Source organism: Perognathus longimembris, chromosome 6 (assembly GCF_023159225.1).
Source record: "Perognathus longimembris pacificus isolate PPM17 chromosome 6, ASM2315922v1, whole genome shotgun sequence".
Taxonomy (NCBI): Eukaryota; Metazoa; Chordata; class Mammalia; order Rodentia; family Heteromyidae; genus Perognathus; species Perognathus longimembris.
Genome location: NC_063166.1, coordinates 51449396 through 51466206, shown reverse-complemented (window position 1 = coordinate 51466206; position 16811 = coordinate 51449396). Strand labels below are relative to the sequence as shown.

Below are 16811 nucleotides of genomic sequence, written 5' to 3'. Positions count from 1 at the left end.
AGTGGGACAAACCATTCTTAGAACATTCACCAAAGTGGAATGAGCTGTACAGAACGTTTGCTGTTAGTAGGAGCAGACTCAAAGGCATAGGTGTTAGGGGCCAGTGTTCCAAGCATGTCATAGTCACAGCTTGCAGCATCGCCAAGAAATTGTTGACACAGTTAATATTCAGTTTCCCGGCGTGCCTCCCCTGCAGCAGAACCCAGGAAATTCACTGTCCTTTCCATTTGGTTTGAACCAGTAGACAGCAGAGGGCAGAAAACAATAATGCCGGAAACTTCAACCTTAATTCATTACTCTCCTCTTTCACTCATCAAAGAAGGCTTTTATTTGAATGCAACATCTGCTTTGTGTCCATTGTGCAGAGCCAGATCCCCGATGCAATGCCCTCTTCTCAAACACCATGGCCAGGTGACAATCACACCTGATGGTGACAGTATGGAGAGAGGGAGCCAAGAGGCTATTGTGTGTCAAATCTGATAGGACACACAGAAGGTGTTAGTGCACGGAAGAGTGGATTCTGAGAAGGGCTCTTTCTACTGGAGGAAAAACAAGCATATATGAGGCTACAATTTCCTTCCAGCACAAAGAACAGAAAGAGGACAGGAGGCTTGGGCTGAAACACACGTGTCCACTATCGCCATTTAAAAGCTTGTAACATCCATTGATTGCAGTTCTTGTCTGTTGCTGTCTAGCTACTGTATTATGTGAGATGAGCCTTTGGAATTCTAGAATACAACTACAAAGAGACTGTTACTCTGAGACAAGCCGAAGCCAGTAGGTGCAGTGTACCTGAAAACAATCAGATTGATAATTGTTTGGCAGGCGGGGGATAAACGGAGTCAGTCTCTGGTGCCTAAACGCAAACAGAGTCATGTTAGATTTCATCAAATACTTTTACAAACGAACACATTCTTTCCCCGCTGATGTCTTTGGAGAGAATCTTCCTTGTTTCTTTTGAAACAGAATTATTATCCTTATCACTTAAGTACCTTGATAAATCACTATACTCTTACTTCAAATGTCAATTTCTGAATCCTGATAATGAGTTGAGCATGGTATCACATACTTGTAAATCCAGCACTAAGGTAGGCTGAGGTTGGAAAATTGGGAGTTTGGTGTTAGCCTGGGTTGCATATATCAAGTTGCAGACCAAACCTGAGCTACACAGCTAGACCCTGACAAGACAGAACAAAACAACACAAAACTTTTAATAAAATAGCAAAACAATAAATATTGTAGAATTATATCAGAAAACAGTAATTCTGTTAACCTTTAAAAATTATTGTAGGGGCTGGGGATATGGCCTAGTGGCAAGAGTGCCTGCCTCATATACATGAGGCCCTGGGTTCGATTCCCCAGCACCACATATACGGAAAATGGCCAGAAGTGGTGCTGTGGCTCAAGTGGCAGAGTGCTAGCCTTGAGCAAAAAAAAAAAGCCAGGGACAGTGCTCAGGCCCTGAGTCTAAGCCCCGGGACTGGCCAAAAAAAAAAAAAATTATTGTAAAGGTGATGTACTGAGGGGTTACAGTTATGTAAGTTAGGTAATGAGTACATTTCCTTTTGAACAGTATCATTCCCTCCCTCCTTCTCTCCCAAGCTTTTTCCCTCAACCATTCCCCATACCCTAAGTAGTGTTGTTCATTTCCAACATGGTGCTCAGTGAATATCACTGCTGAATTGGTTCACTCTTTGTCCCACCATTTCTGTGCTTCCCTGTTAACCTTATATAACCTAAGATTATACTTGGATTCCAGAATTACTATCATCCTTTTGGTACATACCACACTATACTTACAGTACTGTTTTTCTAACAGAAAAGGCCAGAGCCATCAGGTTCACTGGCAAAAATCTGGCCATGAATCTGTTTTGTAAACAAAACTTAATTGAAACATAGCCTGAGTGTTCATAAAATAATTATAGAGTTTAATATTTGTAATAAATACTACATGGTCCACAATGCTTAAAACACCATTTTCCCTCTACAGAAAAAGTTTGCTGACAGTAATATGCAGTAAGTAATAAATCATCAGTCATGTGTTAGAGTTCTCTATAATCCTTCCCCCCTTTGACTACATAGAAACCTGTCTTTATGCTTTGCTCAGTTGTGTTGAATGTCACAATCTAACATACTTGATTTTTGAAAACTGCAAAACTGAGAACCCCTGTTGTTATTTGGTTTTGTGTACTTGAGTCAGGGTCTTGATATGTGATCCAGACTGGTCTGGAACTCAAGATCCTCCTGCCTCAGCCTCCCAAGGTGTTGGGATTACAGGTATGCACCACCATGCCAACCTTAAGTACCATAGTTTTGATAGGTATCATATTTTTCGGTTTGCTTACTTCAATAAGAGAGACTAGATTTCTCTGAAAGTAGGAAACTGCCTCCAAGACAGTTGATCATGGGTGCCATGATATGTGAAAATTCTAACCTGTTCCATCATCCACAGAAATCGAAATCTTCCTTGATTGGAAGGTTTCTTTACTATAATATGATTTAATTTATCAAGTGAAATTACAATCCTTAGGTTGCTATGGGCAAAACCAAAAGCTCTAAATCAACTATTTTATATGGCTCAACTTAACACTTCAAGGGTTTTTGGTAACCATTAACTTAAAAATTGAGTTGAAAACAGAAGACAGGGAGGAAGGAGAGTAAGAGATAGAGAGAGAGTGAATCTGACCAGAGTACACTGTTTGCATGTATGGACACATCAAAATGAAACTGCCTTGTACAAGTAAGGTGGGGGGAAATGACAGAAGACAACTTTAACTTAGTGTTGATTTCTTTTGCAATAGTGTTAATTCATTAGCAACAAACACTCACCTGGCAATTGCTGACATCTTTTAATTGTACAAATCGTTGGGCAGTTGGATATTCAGATTAATGTCTAACAATTAGAAGTCATCGCTAGTTAGAGATTTCCATCATCACTTAAAACATTTTTCTGTGCTGGACACTGGTGGCTCACATGTATAATCCTAGCTACTCAGGATGCTGAGATCTGAAGATTGTGTTTTGAAGGTAGCCTGAGCGGAAAGTCCATGGAACTCTTATCTCTAATACACTGCCAAAATAAGCTGGAAGTAGCACTGTGGCTCAAGTGGTAGAGTGTTAGCCTTGGGCAAAAGAATCTCAGCAACAGTGCCCAGGCCCCAAGTTCAAGCCCCAGTCTCTGAAAGAAAAAAAAAATCTAAGACAGGTTTCATATCCAGTTTCACAAGTGTATCAATTAAAGATAATATTTTGAATGTAGCCCCATCGTCCATGTGTCAGAAACGTGACACCTAATACAAAGTGTTGGGAGGTGGGGCCTACTGAGAGGTATTTATTTAGGTTATGGTGGTCTGTCCTTGTGAATGGATTAGTGCTATTAATACAGGGGAGATCTAATATCTCAGTGAACTTGGCCTCCTCTTGCTTTCTTTCACATGTCCTCTCCCACCTTCAGCCATGCAGTGGTATAAGAAGACTCTTGGTGGAGGCTAGCTCTAGAACTTGGACTTTACTCTGGAATCTGTGAGGCAGTAAAGGTCTGCTTATTATAAAGTAACCAGTCTATGGTATTCTGTTACAGCAGCATTGCACAATAGACTCAGATCTCAGATGAGAAATTACAGTTAGAGATGTGTGGGGTGTTGTTGTTGTTGTTGTTTTTGCCAGTCCTGGGGTTTGAACTCAGGGCGTGGGTGCTGTTCCTGAACTTCTTTTTGCTCAAGGCTAGCACTCTACCACTTCAGCCACAGTGCTACTTCCGGTTCTATTTATGTGGTATTGAGGAATCAAACCCAGGGCGTCATGCATGCTAGGCAAGCACTCTACCACTAAGCCACATTCCCAGCCTCAGTGGCACTAAGTTTTGAACTCAGAGACTTCCACTGCATGAGCCACATCCCAGCCCTTTTTTTGCTTTATTTTTTTGAACAAGGTTTTGCATTTTTGCCTAAGCCAGCATCAGGCCACAACCTTCCTGTCTCTGCCTCCCATGTACCTGGGATAACAGGTATACACCTCAATATCCAGCTTTTCCCATTGAGATGTTTATCTATTGTTTGCCTAGGCTGTCTTGGAGTTGTGATTCTTTCAATCCCAGCATCCCAAGTGGCTAAGATTACAGGTTTGATTCACCAGTGCCCAGTTTATTTAGCCATTTTTCAGATCCAGTCTTAGGCTTTTCGCCTAGGCTTGTCTGGGACCTCTATCTTCCTCCGTACACCTCCTGACTATCTGGGGTTACTAGCCACTCTACCTCACTCAGGACATGTACAATCCAATGCCAGATCACAGAGACAACTGATTTGTGTTTAGAATCTTACAGAAGAGCTTGAAAATCTCACCCAGTGGGAGAAAGTTATCCTATACACAGGGGGAAATAAACCCAAAACTTGTTTCTGGAAATCTACAAAGACAAGGAAGTCTTTCCTCCTTTTGTTTCTCTTAGGCATTTGTCACAGCAACAGAAAGTTTAAGACAAGCTGTGACAACAAAATGTCATTGCACAAATGGATTAACCAACAGGAATGTCTCCTAATTCTGGAGCTGGAAAGTTGAAGCTCCAGGGGCAGATTGAAGGCTCTGCTTCCTGGCTGCAGACAGCTGACTTCCCCCCAGCACTGGGGCTGAAACCCAGGGCTTTGTGTATGCCAGGCCAGGACTCTACTATGGAGCTACAGCCCCCAGCCAACAAGGCCCTTCCTACTAATCCTATCATGGAGGCCCACCCTTATTAATTCACCCAAATCCCATTCTTGCCCCAAATTTCCATCTCCTAATTCTATGACATTGGGCTTCAACATATAGATTCTGGGGGGACCTGATCATTCAGTGTGTAATAACTGCATACTCAGTGTGTTGGGCAGCAGTTAATGTAAGAAAAATGTTAACATAATCAACTTTGGGTGGTAATTTGGGCTTATGGTTTCAGAGAGTGCAGTCCATGGATACAGCCTGTGGGGAGACTGTACATCATGCAGGTGCACGTGGAGGTGCTAACCATTTACCTCATGGCAGGAGGATGAGGAAAGAAATAGAGAGCTCTGGATTTGAGAGTCCTTTTCAAAGATACCCTCAATGACACCCCCACTCTCTGCAAGATTCCTCCTCTTAAAAGCCTCTACCATCTTATAAGTTAGCAAGCTGAAGAACAAACAAGCCTTTGGATACATGGGCTTTTGGGGGGCATTCCAGACCCAAGCTTGCATACTAAGTCATTTCATTTTTGGAAATTTATCTTACAGAAAGAAAAGCAACAAACAGCACATCAGGATAAAAGTGCGATGGTGTTAATTGCAGGTCTACTTGTTATAAGGAACTGTGGAAACCACCTTAATGTCCACAGATAGGGTGAGAAAGTCAAGGCACATCTATAATGAGTAACATGTAACTACTAAACATGACAAATTGGAGATGGGTGCCCATGACCTATCGTAAAGTTTAAAAAGAAGTGGTAAAATCAGTAAATGGAAACATGTATTTTTGTTGTTGGCGGTGGTGGTGTTTTTGCTTTGGGGATTTTGCCTTTTTGGGGGGGAGGGGAGGAGGCACAGAAAGAAGGGAGGAAGGCTGAACAAATGCAATCATGGTATTTAGTATACACTGTGGAAAATGAACTATGTAACTTGTAGGCAGGGACAGGAGATGTAAAGGAAGAGGTGCTATTGCTTAAAAAAAGAAATGTACTCATTACCTGACTTAGGAAGTGGTAGTCCGTCTGTGTAACACATTAATAGTAGCAACAAAATGTTAAAAAAAATATAAACTATCCATTGTACCACACACATTTATACTTTGGTTCTCTCATCAAAATCTTAATGATGGTTACAAAATACATCTCCTATGATCAAGAGAAACTCCTGTTTCAAGCCCCCCCCCCACCCCATACAGTTCTCCTTTTAGGGGGTCAAAACAGTCCCCACTGCCAGGTGTTGGTGGATCATGCCTGTAAACCTAGTTACTCAGGAGGCTGAGATCTAAGGATCACAGTTCAAAGCCAGCCTGGGTGGGAAAGTCCCCGAGACTCTTATCTCCAATTAACCACTAGAAAACTGTAAGTGGTGCAATGGTTCAAAGTGAGAGAGCACTACCCTTGAACAAAAGAGCTCAGAAACAGTGCCCATGCCCCAAGTTCAAGCCCCACACAGGACAACAACAACAACAACTAAAACAGTCCCCAGTGACTGTTCTTCCTGGGGCCTGAAATGAAGATGCCAAGGAAGGCCGTGGGAGCCAGTGATCCCTGGGTGACCATGTGGGGTACAGGTTTTAAAAGAAGACAATGATGCGACGAATGTGCGGCCTTTGCTGCTTCAAACTGTTGGAGAGGGCTGCACTGCCCAAGATCAGCAGGTTCAGAGGAGAGAGATGTATTACCTCAGCTCTCACTTATCTCAGAGGCCATTTCTTAGGGAATATTGATCACAAGTACTCACCTCTGTCATCCAAGGGGCATAATGCAGTCCTGAGTATTCATGGAAAAAAGCTTTTCTTGGCCAGGCTATTTTCTGAAGTCAAAAAGATCCTTTCACGTTCTGTAATAGCCAAGTCCCTTCCCACTTCACACCCTCAGTGGAAAGCACACTCCAATTTTTCAGCCCCGCTAGGACCCTGTGCCAATGAGGAATCTGGAAAGCAGGGCCTATTCATATTAACTATTCTAACTCAACAAGCTTTTGACAGAGGGAGAGGAGGGACACATCAATGGAGGACTGAAAATTACACCAGGACTCAGAGGAAAGAGCACTCTCACTCCAAGGATCCTTTACTTTACTTATTCCTTTTATAAGACTTTTAAATAGAATTTGCAACCACATACATCATATAGTCTGATACCGAAGGTAGTAGATCTTGATGTGCATATTTTTGAAAAGTCTCATCAGTGCTTTTAATGTCTGACAAGTTACAAGAGAAGGATGCTAGCTGGGATTTCCTAGTTTCTCTGAATTTGCTTATATAAAAAAGGCAGAAATTTTGACAGTATCTCTCAGCCCCTCTCTCTCTTCGTTCTTCTCCCTCCCCTCCCTCCTTTCCCCCTCTAGGCCTTGGTGTTTGTGGCTGTAGAAGGCTGGAGGATGGGGGTGGCTTTGCCAGCTGCAGACCTGTACCTTGAATAAACCAAGTAAGCAAAGGTGATGTTTACCTTCTATCCCATTTCTGCAACCCTCATTTTTTTTGTTTGAAAAATGAATTGCAATTAAAACCATGTCCATTTATTGCAGAAAAGGTGAATGATAATAGTGCTCCATGACATAAATGGTTTAATAAATCAAAGTGGCCTCAATTTAGTTTATACACACTGTACCACCACCCCATGGCAGATGTGTACAGATGTGATAAATATAAATGTCTGTCCCTTCTTACTGGGAGATACTCTTTATCACAGGAAGCATAAATAACTGAGCCATTTTTCCTGGAATCTCAAGATGATTTTATACTATGGCTGGTGTGCACCTTAAGAATTTTCTTTAAATTACTTGGCAAGTGGCAAAAATCTAAGAAAGACCTATGATAGCATTGCTTGACACTGGAAGTTGGACTCATTTTGGAATTCTATTAAAGGACTTCCACGATATGGCCTGAGATTTGAGTTTCTCAAAATGTTCTGATTATTTACAGGAAGCACAACGCCATGGAATACCTTCTTACCTTTCTTTCTTCTACAAATAACCTCCTCCTCCTCCTCCTCCTCCTCCCCCTCCCCCCTCCTTCCCCTCCCCCTCCTCCTCCCCTTCCTCTTCCTCCTCCTCCTCCCACTTCCGCCACCTCACAAATTTTTCTGTCCAGGTTGGCTTCCAACCATGAGCCTCAGCTCTCAGCTCCTGAGTAGCTAGGATTACAGGCGTGAGCCATTGGTGTCTAGCAAAAAATACCCTCCTTTATGAGACATTCATAAAAAATACTTTGAATTTCATTATGCCCATTACCAGACTTGAAAATTACCCCAAAAATATCCCAGAGAAGCTTCAGGAATCCTGGAGGGCTGTCTACTAAGCCCACCTGTTAATGAGATTCAGGAGCACTGCCCCTAGGAGGTATGGTGCAACCAGCCACCTTTCAGATGGCCCTGCAGTACACATGGTGGTGGAAGGAGGGTTGCTGCTGTCCAGAATGTCACCAATGGGGCTGATTCAGGTTTACTAATCCACCTCTTCCACTTCCCTTGCAGTCAGTATCTTTTGGGCAGCTTTATGGAATGTACATGTTGTGGTTCTACTTGTACATGTCTGAATCAGGCGGGGAACAGGGTAAGAATCAGGGTCTTACATGAGAAGATTCCTAAATGAAACTTTTGCACAGGTTGGGAGACACTGCTTCTGGGCCACAGAGCTTTACAAGCTCACATTGGGCTTCATTTTCTGAGGAACTAAGTATTAGAAGCAGGACATACCTGCATGCAAGCTCTTGCTTTCAATCAAAAACTAAAAAGAGGGCTGGGGATATAGCCTAGCGGCAAGAGTGCCTGCCTCGGATACACGAGGCCCTAGGTTCGATTCCCCAGCACCACATATACAGAAAACGGCCAGAAGTGGCGCTGTGGCTCAAGTGGCAGAGTGCTAGCCTTGAGCGGGAAGAAGCCAGGGACAGTGCTCAGGCCCTGAGTCCAAGGCCCAGGACTGGCAAAAAAACAAAAAAACAAAAAAAAAAAAAAAACTAAACTAAAAAGAAGCCCATTTGGCTCAGGTTCCATTAACTCCTGGCTACCCCCCAGATGACTCTTTTGAGGCCACTGATAAGCTCTGCAAGTTACTGACACTCAGCAAGCACTTGCTAAAGGGACGAATGACACACACTCTCTCCTTGAGATTCAGTATTGTAAGACTTCACTGCTGTTCAGAGGCCCAGCCAGGATGCGAGGCTACTGGCCTGGCTGCAACATGGTGCTTGGAGTAGTAAGGCAGGGCCATCAACCTGGTTCCAGCCACACCAGCCATATTTTGTCTTCACAAAGCCCTCAGATGCGTTTGCTCAGCAATGCCAGGGATTCAGCCCATCAGAAGGGTGGCTAGTACAGAGTGCTGCCCTGGAGAGGGAGCAAGGGACAAAGTTCTTTGTGAGGCTTGATGCCAACTGGAGTAGTAGGTGGGACTGACCCAATCTTCGTCCACTAGATCAAGTAGCTGAGGAAGATGATTCTTCCATGCACATCCTCTGGTGGCTCTTAGCCTTCCATGTTATGAACTACAAGGCCAACTTTACATACACATGTATAAATTTCCCTGGACTAGTCCCAACTATCATTTTGGACATGGATTTAGGGTTTGGTTAAAAATACTTTTGAATAACTTTATACAATAAAAATGCAAATACTTCTTATTAGACACCAGGACAGCTTTTATTTTCCTACAAAGTAAGCATCTAAGTGCTGTGCCTACACTTCATTAAATCATCACAGTAAATCAAAATAGAAGGGGAAGATGGGTGAACTGGAGCTGGAGTGGTGCTGTCAAAGGAGCTGAATGCTTTCCTGGCACAGCTGCCTTTGTGGAGAAGGTCCTGGCACACACGCATACGTACTCCTGTAAAGGCAGGTAAGACATGGAGATCTTGCTACCTCAGAACAAACCTAGATGTGCGGCATCAGGAAAATTAAATAACAAGAGGCAGCAAACCAACAATCAAATGACACTATAACTTAATTTACTACATTTATCAAATTTTCTCCTATTTACATGTACTAAACATTGTAGACTTGAATGTGTATGTCATACATACATCTTGAGTGCAACTCAACTACAAGAATGGCTGTTTCATGTTGAATTTCTCTTCAGGTACAGACATTTCCCTTCAATAGATACAAAGTAACACAGTGACACAAAATATATCACAGTAAATTTTGAGTAATTCAACAAACCTCCACATGATCTAAATCTAATAGGTCAGCGGTGTGCGGGCAGTGACACCTGAGGAAGATGAGGAAGACAGGATTTGCATGGCTCTCTGGATCTCTACGATCTTGTTTGTAAGGCAAAGGGTTTGATCAATCAACCCATACCACAAAGTCAGGAGGCCTCCAATCCCTGTGCTCTTCAGAGCTGCAGACTTGGCTACTTGTGACAGTCACCGGACTAAGCTAAATTTCTTTCCCTCTATCTGCGGAAGGCCTAGATGCTTTCAATGCCATCATTTCGTGGGATTACTATCTTGTTTTTATTTTCTGTCAGCTCTGGGGCTTAAACTCAGGGCCTGGGCTCTGTTCCAGAGCCTTTCTGTACTCAAGGCTAGCGCCCTACCACTTGAGCCACAGTGCCAATTCTGGCTTCCTTTTTTTTTTTTTTTTTTTTTTAGTTTATTGGAGATAAGAGTCTCATGGACTTTTCTGCCCATACTGGCTTCGGACCCTGATCCTCGGATCTCAGCCTCCTGAGAAGCTAGGATTATAGGAGTGAGACACTGGTGCCCAGCTCTTTCTGTTCTTTTTTTTTTTTTTAATGTACACAAAAAGTATAATCAATAAGATTACAGACATCAGTTTTGCTCTATATGGAAACCTGGAATTCAGCATGAAGTAAGGGAACTGACCACGCCTGGGGGTGGGGGTGGGTAGGCACGGAGCCTTATCACACTTTGGGCCAATTAGAGCCACCTTTCTTTACACATGGCTGACCCACTAATACTAATGTGATGAATCTGCACTGTGGCTCAGGAGGGTCTCTACCACATTACTGACCTTAGCAATATTGCTAAAAGGCATTCATTACAAAAACATAATATTTACTTTGCTAACTGGAAGGGGTGGGGAGCTCGATCAATTTTCCACCCCAAATAACAAGAACGGCCGTGAGACTGCAAGTAAACATGGTTGTCAGATCCCTTGCTCTCCCGTTCTAAATTTCCAGTCACAAAACTGCTGGCTGTCACCGGGGGTCATAGGGTTGTGAAAATCATTAGGGGATTACATGAAGGTCGAGTTATTTGTTACTGACAATTGAATTTCCCACTTGAAGGTTGGGAGCGCTGTCTCATGGAGGCAAAATGCAATTGTGGAGAAGTTCAGGGAGTTAAACATGACTTCCAAGGGCTGGGGCACAGCTCAGTGGTAGAGCACTTACCTCACATGCAGGAGGCCCTGGGTATTCATCCCCAGTGCTACAGAACACCAAGACAAAAACTGAAAAAAAGACTTCTCATTCCTTATGTATCCCTTTTACCATAGCCACAAATTCTGCAACAGAGATTTTTAGAGCCTGAAGATAAAATATTCTCCCAGAAGCTAAGGGTTGTTGCTAAGGTGATACAGAGAGCTCTGGGGCCCAGGAACAGGTGTTATGCTTCCCTTCAGAAAAAAAGTCCGGGTGCTATGTAAGCATGAAGCAAAGTAGAGTAACAACAGTCACAAGTCTGATGAACACAGGCCAAATCACGCTGGCCACAGTTCAAACCACTAACAAACAAATAAACACATGAAAAGGCAGGGGGCAGAGGAGTGAGAATAAGAATCAAAGCATTGGCTGACTCTATGAGTAATACCATGACTTTCTGTCATTTTTTTTTTCTATTGCTGTTAAGCCCCCAATAAGTGAAGATAGCAGGCCCCTAGAAAACAGCCCACAGCCATTAAAGCTTCTACTCTGGAATGCCCCTTGTTTTTGTTCTTGTGCCTCCAGACAACAATCCTGTTGCTCTGGTCAGTGGGCCTGGGATTCAAACCTGTCTGCAATGCTATGAAAGGCACCTTTAAAGCAGACAGATTCTCCCTTCACCTGAGGTTTATCTTTCTGACGGGAGTGATGTTCTCAACTCTTTATCACGTGTCCATGAATGAGTTTGGCTCCTGGGTTCATTCACTTTTTCTATGAAGGTCCAGATCAGCCACATGAACTCAATGGTTGATGGGAAAAGCTGGTTCCTTCAAGAAAATGGTTGCTTTGATGGGGGTGAGCATCTTTAGGCTATAGGTATCCAAGTAGGCTGAGGGAACAAGTAAGTGTGCAGAAAACCAGAGGGTAGAGGAAGGCAGGCAGGTATCCACACAAAGAGCCTGTCTTCTCATGCCTGGGCCCCAGCTATAGCTGGGGTGGCACTGTGAAATGATCTTATATGAGAGCAAGAACTGGGGCAGCAGGCACTGGCCTCTGATGTACTTCTTGGATTTCTCACTCAGGCAGAGTGAGGAGTGGAGCAAGTCTCAAGCTCTGAGACAGCTTCAGAGCCTGGCTAGAGAGCCACACAGGTCTTCCTGTGAACCAATTTCTCTGGGGCTGGATGGCAGGGTCTACCTGGAGGTCCCCTTCCAGGGAGACAGGAAGCCCAGAGGCAGGACTTTCCATTGCTCTTTCTTCTTCCTTTCTTTTTATACAGGCCTAGCATACCTTGGAGCCAGCAAGACAACAGATACAGATCAAATCTCCCTTGCTTGGAATGTATTACTCTAAAACTCAGTGTGGTAAGACCCATTTCTAAGGTCTGTCTTGGCCCTGTCTGAGCAGCAGATGTGAGAGAGCAATGAGGAGTTGGCTATTCCTCGATGACCATCCAGTTGGCACCTGGAGCTGGTAGTTAGTTGCCTTTTGTATTGATGCTGAGCTGGGCTGAACTTAGGGATACTTTCTATACTACAAGAACTCTCACAAGAGGGCTGGGAATATGGCTCTTGGTTCGATTCCCCAGCACCACATATATGGAAAACGGCCAGAAGGGGCGCTGTGGCTCAAGTGGCAGAGTGCTAGCCTTGAGCGGGAAGAAGCCAGGGACAGTGCTCAGGCCCTGAGTCCAAGGCCCAGGACTGGCCAAAAAAAGAAAAAAAAAAAAAAGAACTCTCACAAGAACATCACACTTTCTTTCTAGAGACTTCTGAATGTTCTGTGAAAGGAGAATCACTGATGACCTGGAGGGTGTTTGGGTGGTGAGACTCTTCAGGTAGTGTCTATCAAGCACCAGGTGGGAAAAGACTCAATACTGAGGTAAAACTTCTGGGCAAAAGACCCTTGGGTGAACCAATTTTTATGATGGTGAAATTTTTGAGTAAACTATAAATTTTTAAATAAATAGAACTAGCAAAATCAACAGGGAGGAAATTCCATGAGCAATTAAATAGTTATTTTGTCACCCCCTCTGGGAATCATGCTTGGGATTAAAAATGAAGGGAAACATTTTAGGGTGCAGAGACTAACTGCCCTTTGTACCCCCCTTCTTTCCTGCTGGGCTGTATCGGGATCAGCCAGGCCAGTGTATTCTGAGGTGAGCAGGCTCTGAGGGCTTTGTCTCTGGTTGTTGATGACTTTTTCTTTTCTCCTTTGGAGGCTCAAGGTTTGCGTGTTCTCAAAACAAGGTAGCATGTCATCTCAAAGTTCCATGGGACTGGTTTGGTGGGATTCACCTCCGACTTCGGAGGCCCAGTATTCCGGAGGCTTGCTATGGGCACTGGCACAGACACAGGCCTTCCTGTGGTCTCTGGGGCTGGGGGCTGAAGGGTGGGAATCTTCTTTGTCTGCTCCACACTGACAGGCTTCTTGAGGTCCACACTCAGCCTGGAGGCCAACTCCTGCAAAGGAAGCAGAGAAGGAAAGTCATGGAATCCACTGAGCTCTACACAGAGAGATCTAAGGGAACTTGGTCCTCAGCAAGAGGGTTTGATGTCTTTTATGCTTGCAAAGATGTTTGTTGAACAAATCAACAAGTAAAAGTCTCTCCTGCCTAGTCTTTGCTCTGGGCTTTTGTATACCACCCATTAAAAAAATAAACTCAGAATCTGGCCAATACAGAGGTAAAAAATGAAGAGAAGAGGCATCCGGTTAGAGCGAAAGTGATAGAGAGCCATGAGGAGCCAGAGTTGATGAAAAAGCCAGGGAAACTTCAACGTAAGTTTGTGGATCTCTGGCAGTGTTACCAGAATCTCCATGTGCTTACATATTGATATTTTACACAGCGACTTACTACTCAATTATTCCCCAAAGGGCCAAAGACTAGAGGTCAGGCCTAAATTGCTTGTCTGAATGAGTCCAGATGAGCATACAGTTATTTAGTACTAGAGGGAAAAAGGAATACAATTAAAAGGTGCAGATCCATACCCAGACCCTTCCCCGGGGTGGCTTTCAGGAGCTCAGAGGAATACAAGAATGTCTGCTGCAATACACAGCCACTGTTGCCAGCAGTTTGCTTTCCCCTGGGACTATTCTGCGACTGAGAGGATCATTTCATCACCTTTCCCCTAGTGAGATATTTTTAAATCCTGTTGTATTATACAGCCTGAGTTCCCCTGTGTGACCTCAGCTAGGAATAACCCTCAAGAGCATGAATTTTAGATTCTCTGCCTCCTTCAGACTTTATTCAGGGCTTTGGCCTTGGAAATGATGGTTATTATTGACATTTGAAATTTATTTAAGTTATCCCATTCACAGACAGCATCTTTGTTCCTCTTTTGACCTTGCCTTATTGTTTCCTGGGAAGAGCATCAGAAATCAATACGCTAAACATGCATGGACCTGTCAAAGAGACCTGCCCATGTGCTCTAAAGTCTGTACTTTCAGATTCCAGGGCAGGGCCTCTACCATTGCCTCCTTTTCTTCTCAGCTCTGTGAGCTCAGCAAACAGACTCATCCTCCTGGGTCTCCTGCCCACGATTTTCCTCTGTAAAGTCAGGCTGTTAGGGCTGAGCGTATAGCTTAGGAATAGAATGCTTGCCTACTATGTGTGAGGCCCTGCAGTTTTATCCTTAGCACCACATACAAAAAAATCTAGGCTATTTTGGATAAAGCCAGCATAGCTAGACTGTTATTTACAATAGAGACATGATGTTTTAAGGTATCTCTTCATTCTCTTGTCAATGGGGATGACCCCAAGTATAAAATCCATGGGTGAAGAGCAGCAGAGAAACAAACCCCCAGCTTGAAATGCTACCCACCCTCCATAATCAGATCAATTGGGATATGATAGTCAAAAGAAGAAACACAAGCCAAGCCAGGTACTGGTGACTCATGCCTACATATAAAATCTAACTACTCAGAGGCTGAGATCTGAGGATTGTGGTTTGAAGTCAGGTAGGAAAGATTGTGAGTCTCCTAGCTCCAATTAACCACCAAAAAGCCGGAAGTGGAGCTATGGCTCAAGTGTTAGAGTGCTAGCCTTGAGTACAAAAGCTCAGGGACAGAGCACCTTGGCCCTGAGTTCAAGCTCCAGCACTACTGGCTTGCACACACACACACACACGCACACACATGCACACACATACACAATGCAAGTCAATAAAAGATATTAGTGATGTTCAAAGATATTAAGTGGAAGAGTGAACCTTTGCTAATCCTAGCTTAGAAGGCAAAATTTTCAGCCCAGTTCCCATCCTCATCCCCACCTACAGAGGACAAGGAATGAAAAGAGGGCTGTCCCCTTGAGCTCCTGTAGTGGCACAGATGGTCTGAATAAAGCTCACTGTCCCAGTGAATGAACCTGAACCAGCAGCAGGAAACTCTGCAGTGAAGACCCTGCATATCTGAAAGCAGGGACCCCACTGGCCAGGGGCAGAGGGCAAAGCCACACCAGAAGTGGGCCTAGGGCCAGTGCCACCTAGATTCTTGCATTCCTGTAGTTTCCAACTTCCTGCTGCTACATCCTCATCTTGAGTTGGCTCCCATGTGCCCTCAGTGCCCAGTGATGGATGGGAAGGCGGCAGCTGCAGAACGAGCAGACAGGTCACAAAAGAGAAGGGCTGCCTTCCTGATGTGATAATTCCACTTGCAAGCTGCTGGTAGTGCTGCCTTGGCTTATCTTCTTCCTGGTGATACAGGCTAGGGGTCTATCAGAGGGCACTGGGACCCCACTTCACCTCTGCTATGGCAGGTGCAGGAAGACACAGAGGGCCAGGAGGGTCCTGGGGAATAGAAAGAAGCCTTTGCATCAATTTCCCTGCTGGGGAGGGTGGATGTGGCCTTGCTCTGTCCTGATGAATGAGCACATGGCTGAGGTTCCTTGTCAACTCTGGGAGTTGATGTAAGTGAGCCCAGGTTTGGATAGTGCTGGCAGCTGGGCCAGGAGGTCAGTTTGCTGCGATGTTGGCTGCTCATCCAACTGGCAGACTTAACAGCTCGGCCTCGTGCATGAGGTTTGTGTTCTGGATAAGCCATCTGATGTAGATTCTATCATTGCACTTCCTGTTTATCCTAAGACAGAGTGGCTGGCATCTGCGCCTCACATCCCACCTTAGGCTAATAATAATGACAGTGCACTCATTTGCTTTCTTTTTTGGGTGGCATTACTGCCCAAAGAATAACTATCAATTCCTCTCTTTCCACCTGTGAGCCTGTAAGCTCCTACAACCTGGGTTATACTGGGTAGGATTTTTATTTAACCATCTATCAGAGTGCTGTGGGGCTGGGCTCAGATGCCAGACCAGAAAGGCAAGGTCAGAAGGTCACACCTGCCACAGCCAGATTGCCCTCTAGGTCCTAGACTGTCGATCCCTGGGTTCTCCACTCTCTCTGTTACCCCAGCTTTTGTCTGCTTCTCCTCCCCCCAGCTGTTCCATTTATCAGCCCCCTCAACATGGAGGGCTTGGAGGCTTCCATTAAGGCCAGTGGTCAAAGGCCAGCACAGCACGTGACACATCTTATCGTTCCATCTCATGATCCAACTCCTCCTGCCTTGGGCAACAGAACGGGACAGCCCTTGTGCCCATGGCTCCCTGCAGCCCTCCACACAAAAGAGTGGTGACAAAGACATTTTCCAGGATGGCAGGTGTTGGTGTCAGATTCTGCCAGAGTGCACAGATAGAAGAAAGGCAGGCAAAGCTGGGTTTTTCAGGCAGTGCAGACATGCAGGGGCAGGAGAGTGGGCAAAGCCTCTGGGGAGGGGAGCAGGAGGCAGCCAGGGATGAGGCACAG

At 44.6% G+C, this 16811-nt stretch overlaps 1 protein-coding gene across 1 annotated transcript in view; it reads right to left on the bottom strand.

Moving 5' to 3' along the window:
• Positions 1–13231: 13231 nt before the first annotated feature.
• Ralgapa2 (Ral GTPase activating protein catalytic subunit alpha 2) overlaps positions 13232–16811 on the bottom strand; it is a 304413-nt gene continuing 300833 nt past the window's right edge. The window contains exon 40 of the mRNA XM_048348713.1: positions 13232–13480. The gene's annotated coding sequence lies outside the window, so the exon portion shown is untranslated. The remainder of the gene's footprint in view (positions 13481–16811) is intronic.